The following is a 5,618-nucleotide window of genomic DNA, read 5'->3' on the forward strand; positions in this document are numbered from 1 at the left end:
TAATCTTATTTCTGTGGAATCTGAGAACTGATATTTCGGATCTCTTTGAGGACTATAGGGCCATAGGATATATCCTTCGATAAAAAAGAGAAGGAAGCTATATGAGAAACTTCTTTGTTTTCTATGAAGTCATCTCACAGAGTTACAGCTTTCCCCTCAATAATGCTTTTGCGAGGACTTTTCTCATGGAATTTGCAAAGTGAGATTTGGAAGCCCATGGAAAGCTATGGTGAAAAAGAAAAATACCTCAGATAAAAACTGGAAAGAAGCTTTCTGAGAAACTGCTTAGTGTTTTGCTAATTCATCTCACAGAGTTACAGCTTTAACTTCAAGAAGCTCTTCGCTAAGACTGTTCTTGTGGAGTTTGCAAAGTGATATATGGAAGCCCTTGGAGGGCTATGGAGAAAAGGAAAATATCCTCAGATAAAAGGTGGAAAGAAGCTTTCTGAGAAACTTCTTTTACTTCTCTGAAATCATCTCACAGTGTTACAGCTTTCACCTCAAGAAGCCTTTCGCTAAGACTGTTCTTGTGGAATTTGCAAAGTGATATTTGGAAGCCCATAGAGGGCTATGGTGAAAAAGAAAATATCCTCAGATAAAAACTGGAAAGAAGCTTTCTGAGAAACTGCTTAGTGTTCTGTTAATTCATCTCACAGAGTTACAGATTTCCCTTCAAGAAGCTGTTCGCTAACACTGTTCTTGTGGACTTTACAAAGTGATATTTGGAAGCTCGTGGAGGGCTATGATGAAAAAGAAAATATCCTCTGATAAAAACTTTAAAGAAACTTTCTGAGAAACTGCTTAGTGTTCTGTTAATTCATCTTACAGAGTTACAGCTTTCCCCCAAGAAGTCGTTCGCTAAGACTGTTCTTGTGGAATTTGCAAAGTGATATTTGGAAGCCCATAGAGGGCTATGGGGAAAAAGAAAATATCCTCTGAGAAAAACTGGAAGGAAGCTTTGTGGGAAACTGCTTTGTGATGTGTGACTTCCACTCGCAGAGTTACAGCTGTATTTCGTATAGCTATTTGCTAGTCTTATTTCTGTGGAATATGAGAACTGATATTTCCGAATCCTTTGATGACTATAGAGAAAAGGAAATATCCTCCGATAAAAAACAGAAAGAAGCATTCTGAGAACTTCTATTATTTCTGTGAAATCATCTAAGAGAGTTACAGCTTTCCCTTCAAGAAGCCTTTCGCTAGGACGGTTCTTTTGGATTTGCAAAGTGATATTTAGAATCCCATGGAGGGCGATGGTGAAAAACGTAATATGCTGAGAAAAAAACTGGAAGGAAGCTTTCTTAGAAACTGCTTTGTGATGTGTGACTTCCACTCACAGAGTTACAGTTGTATTTCCTGGAGCTGTTTGCTAGCCTTATTTCTGTGGAATCTGAGAACTGATATTTCGAATCCCTTTGAAGACTAAAAGCCAAAGGAAGAATCCTCCGATAAAAAAGACAAAGAAGCCGTCTGAGAAACTTCTTTGTGTTCTGTGAAATCATCTCACAGATTTACAATTTTCACCTCAAGAAGGCTTTCGCTAAGACTGTTCTTGTGGAATTTGAAAAGTGATATTTGGAAGCCCATGGAGGGCTATGGTGAAAAAGAAAATATGCTCAGAGAAAAACTGGAAAGAAGCTTTCAAAGAAACTGCTAAGTTTTCTGTTAATTCATCTCACAGAATTACAGCTTTCCCCTCAAAGAGCCGTTTGGTAATTGTTCTAGCGGAATTTTCAAAGTGACATTTGGAAGCCCTTAGAGGGTTACGGTGAAAAAGAAAATATCCTCAGAGAAAAACTGGAGAGAAGATTTCTGAGAAACTGCTTTGTGATATGTGATTTCCACTTACAGAGTTAGAGCTGTATTTCGTGCAGCTGTTTGCTACCCTTATTTCTGTGGAAACTGAGAACTGGTATTTTGTATCCCTTTGAAGACTATAGGGCCACAGGAAATAAACTCCGAAAAAAAAGAGAAAGAAGCTTTCTGAGAAACTTCTTGTGTTCTGTGAAATCATCTCACAGAGTTACAGATACCCCCTCAAGAAGCCGTTGGCTAAGACAGTTCTTGTGGAATTTGCAAAGTGATATTTGGAAGCCCGTGGAGGACTATGGTGAAAAAGAAAATATCCTCAGATAAAAACTGGAAAGAAGCTTTCTGAGAAACTGCTTTGTGATGTGTGACTTCCACTCACAGAGTTACAGCTGTATTTCTTGGAACTGTTTACTAGCCTTATTTCTGTGTAATCTGAGAACTGATATTTCGGATCCCTTTGAAGTCTACGGGGCCAAACGAAATATCCTCAGATAAAAAAGAGAAAGAAGTTTTTTGAGAAGCTTCTTTGTTTTCTTTGAAATCATCTCAGACAGTTAAAGCTTTCCCCTCAAGAAGCCTTTCGTTAAGACTGTACTTATGGAATTTGCAAAGTGATATTTGGAAGCCCATGGAGGGCTATGGTGAAAAAGAAAATATCCTCAGATAAAAACTTGAAAGAAGCTTTCTGAGCCACTGTTTAGTGTTCTGTTAATTCATCTGACAGAATTACAGCTTTCACGTCAGGAAGGCGTTCGCTAAGACAGTTTCTGTGGAATTTGCAAAGTGACATTTGGAAGCCCACGGAGGGCTATGGTGAAAAAGAAAATATCCTCAGACAAAAACTGGAAAGAAGATTTCTGAGAAACTGCTTTGTGATGTGTGACTTCCACTCAGAGAGTTACAGCTGTATTTCGTGGAACTGTTTGCTGGCCTTATTTCTATGAAATCAGAGAACTGATATTTCGGATCCATTTGAAGTCTATAGGGCCAAAAGAAATATCCTCAGATAAAAAAGAGAAAGAAGCTTTCTGAGAAACTTCTTTGTTTTTTGTGAAATCATGTCAGGCAGTTACAGCTTTCCTCTCCAGAAGCCTTTCGCTAAGACTGTTCTTGTGGAATTGGCAAAGTGATATTTGGAAGCTCATGGAGGGCTGGGGAAAAAGAAAATATCCTCAGATAAAAACTGGAAAGAAGCTTTCTGAGAAACTGGTTTGTCTTCTCGGAATTCATCTCACAGATTTACAGCTTTCCCCTCAGGAAGCCTGTCGCTAAGACTGTGCTAGCGTAATGTGCAAAGTGATATTTGGAAGCCGTTGGAGGGCTATGGGGAAAAAGAAAATATTCTCAGAGAAAAACTTGAAAGAAGCTTTCTGAGAAACTGCTTTGTGTTCTGTGTATTCATCTCACAGAGTTACAGCTTTCCCCTCAAGAAGCCGCTCGCTAAGCCTGTTCTTGTGGAATTCGCAAAGTGATATTTGGAAGCCCATAGAAGGCTAAGTTGAAGAAAGAAAATATCCTCAGAGAAAAACTGGAAAGAAGCTTTCTGAGAATATGGTTTGTGTTCTGTGAATTCATCTCACAGAGTTACAGCTTTCCCCTCAAGAAGCCATTCGCTAAGACTGTTCTTGTGGAATTTGCAATGTGATATTTGGAAGCCCATGGAGGGCTATGGTGAAAAAGAAAATATCTTCAGAAAAAAAGTGGAAAGAAGCTTTCTGAAAAACTGCTTACTGTTCTATTAATTCACCTCACAGAGTTACAGCTTTCCCCTCAAGAAGCCGTTCGCTAAGACTGTTCTTGTGAAATTTGCAAAGTGATATTTGGAAGCCCATAGAGGGCTATGATGAAAAAGAAAATATCCTCAGAGAAACACTGCAAGGAAGTTTTCTCAGAAACTGCTTAGTGTTCTGTTAATTCATCTCATAGAGTCACAACTTTCCCCTCAAGAAGCCGTTCACTAAGACTGTTCTTGTGGAATTTGCAAAGTGATATTTGGAAGCCCATAGCGGGCTATAGTGAAAAAGAAAATATTCTCACATGAAAACTGGAAAAAAGCTTTCTGAGAAACTGCTTGGTGTCCTGTTAATTCATCTCACAGAGTTACAGCTTTCCCCTCAAGAAGACTTTCGCTAAGACTGAGCTTGTGGAATGTCCAAAGTGATATTTAGAAGCCAACGGAGGGCAATGGGGGAAAAAAAAATATCCTCAGATAAAAACTTGAAGGAAGCATTCTGAGAAACTGCTTTGTGTTCTCTGAATTCATCTCACAGAGGTACAGCTTTCCCCTGGAAGACTATAGGGCCAAAGGAAATATCCTCCGATAAAATGAGAAAGAAGGTTTCTGAGAAACTGCTTTGTGATGTGTGACTTCCACTAACGATGTTATAGCTGTATGTCGTGCAGCTGTTTCCTAGCCTTCTTTTCTGTGGAATCTGAGAACTGATATTTCGGATGCCTTGGAAGATTATACGGCCAAAGGAAATATCCTCCGATAGAAATGAGAAAGAAGCTGTCTGAGAAAGTTGTTTCTTTTTTCACTTTGCAAATTCCACAAAAATAGTCTTAGCGAAAGGCTTCTTGAGGGGAAAGCTATAACTCTCTGAGATGATTTCACCAAACACAAAGAAGTTTCTCATAAAGCTTATTTCTCTTTTTTATCGCAGGATATTTCCTTTGGCCCTATAGTCTTCAAAGGGATCCGAAATATCTGTTCTCAGACCCCACAAAAATAAGGCTACCAAACAGCTCCACGAAATACAGTTGTAATTCTATGAGTGGAAGTCACACATCACAAAGCAGTTTCTCATGAAGCATCTTTCCAGTATTTTTCTGAGGATATTTTCTTTTTCATCATAGCCCTCTATGGGCTTCCAAATATCACCTTGTAATTTCCACAAAAACAGTCTTAGTGAATGGTTACTTGAGGGCGAAGCTGTAACTTTGTGAGATGAATTAACGGAACACTAAGGAGTTTCTCACAAAGCTTCTTTCCAGTTTTTATCTGAGGATAATTTCTTTTTCACCATAGCCCTCCATGGGCTTCCAAATATCACTTTGCAAATTCCACAAAAACAGTGTTAGTGAAAGGCTTCTTGAGGGGAAAGCTGTAACTCCGTGAGGTGATTTCACAGAACACAAAGAAGTTTCCCAGAAAGATTCTTTCTCTTTTTTATCGGAGGATGTTTTCTTTTGCCCTATTGTCTTCTAAGGGATCCGAAATATCAGTTCTCAGATTCCACAGAAATAAGGATAGAAGTAGCTCCACGAAATACAGCTGTAACCTTGTGTTGGAAGTCACACATCCCAAAGCAGGTTCTCAGAAAGCTTCTGTCCAGTTTTTATCTGTGCATGTTTTCTTTTTCACAATAGCCCACCATGGGCTTCGAAATACCACTTTGCAAATTCCACAAGAACAGTCTTAGCGAACGGCTTCCTGAGGGGAAAGCTGTAACTTGGTGAGATGACTTCACAGAAAACAAAGAAGTTTCTCAGAAAGCTTATTTCTCTTTTCTAACGGAGGATATTTCCTTTGGCCCTATAGTTTTCAAAGGGTTCTGAAATATCAGTTCCAAGATTCCACAGAAATAAGACTATCAAACAGCTCCACGAAATACAGCTGTAACTCTGTGAGTGGAAGTCACACATCACAAAGCAGTTTCTCAGAAAGCCTCTTTCCAGTTTTTCTATGAGGATATTATCTTTTTCACCGTTGCCTTCCATGAGCTTCCAAATATCACTTTGCAAATTCCACAAAAACAGCCTTAGCGAAAGGCTTCTTGAGGGGAAATCTGTAACTCTCTCAGATG

The 5,618-nt window shown here is 39.1% G+C and overlaps 1 pseudogene; it reads left to right on the top strand.

Moving 5' to 3' along the window:
* Positions 1–271: 271 nt before the first annotated feature.
* LOC112624601 lies at positions 272–939 on the top strand (annotated as a pseudogene).
* Positions 940–5,618: the final 4,679 nt, after the last annotated feature.

The sequence above is a fragment of the Theropithecus gelada genome, chromosome 5 (assembly GCF_003255815.1).
Source record: "Theropithecus gelada isolate Dixy chromosome 5, Tgel_1.0, whole genome shotgun sequence".
NCBI lineage: Eukaryota > Metazoa > Chordata > Mammalia > Primates > Cercopithecidae > Theropithecus > Theropithecus gelada.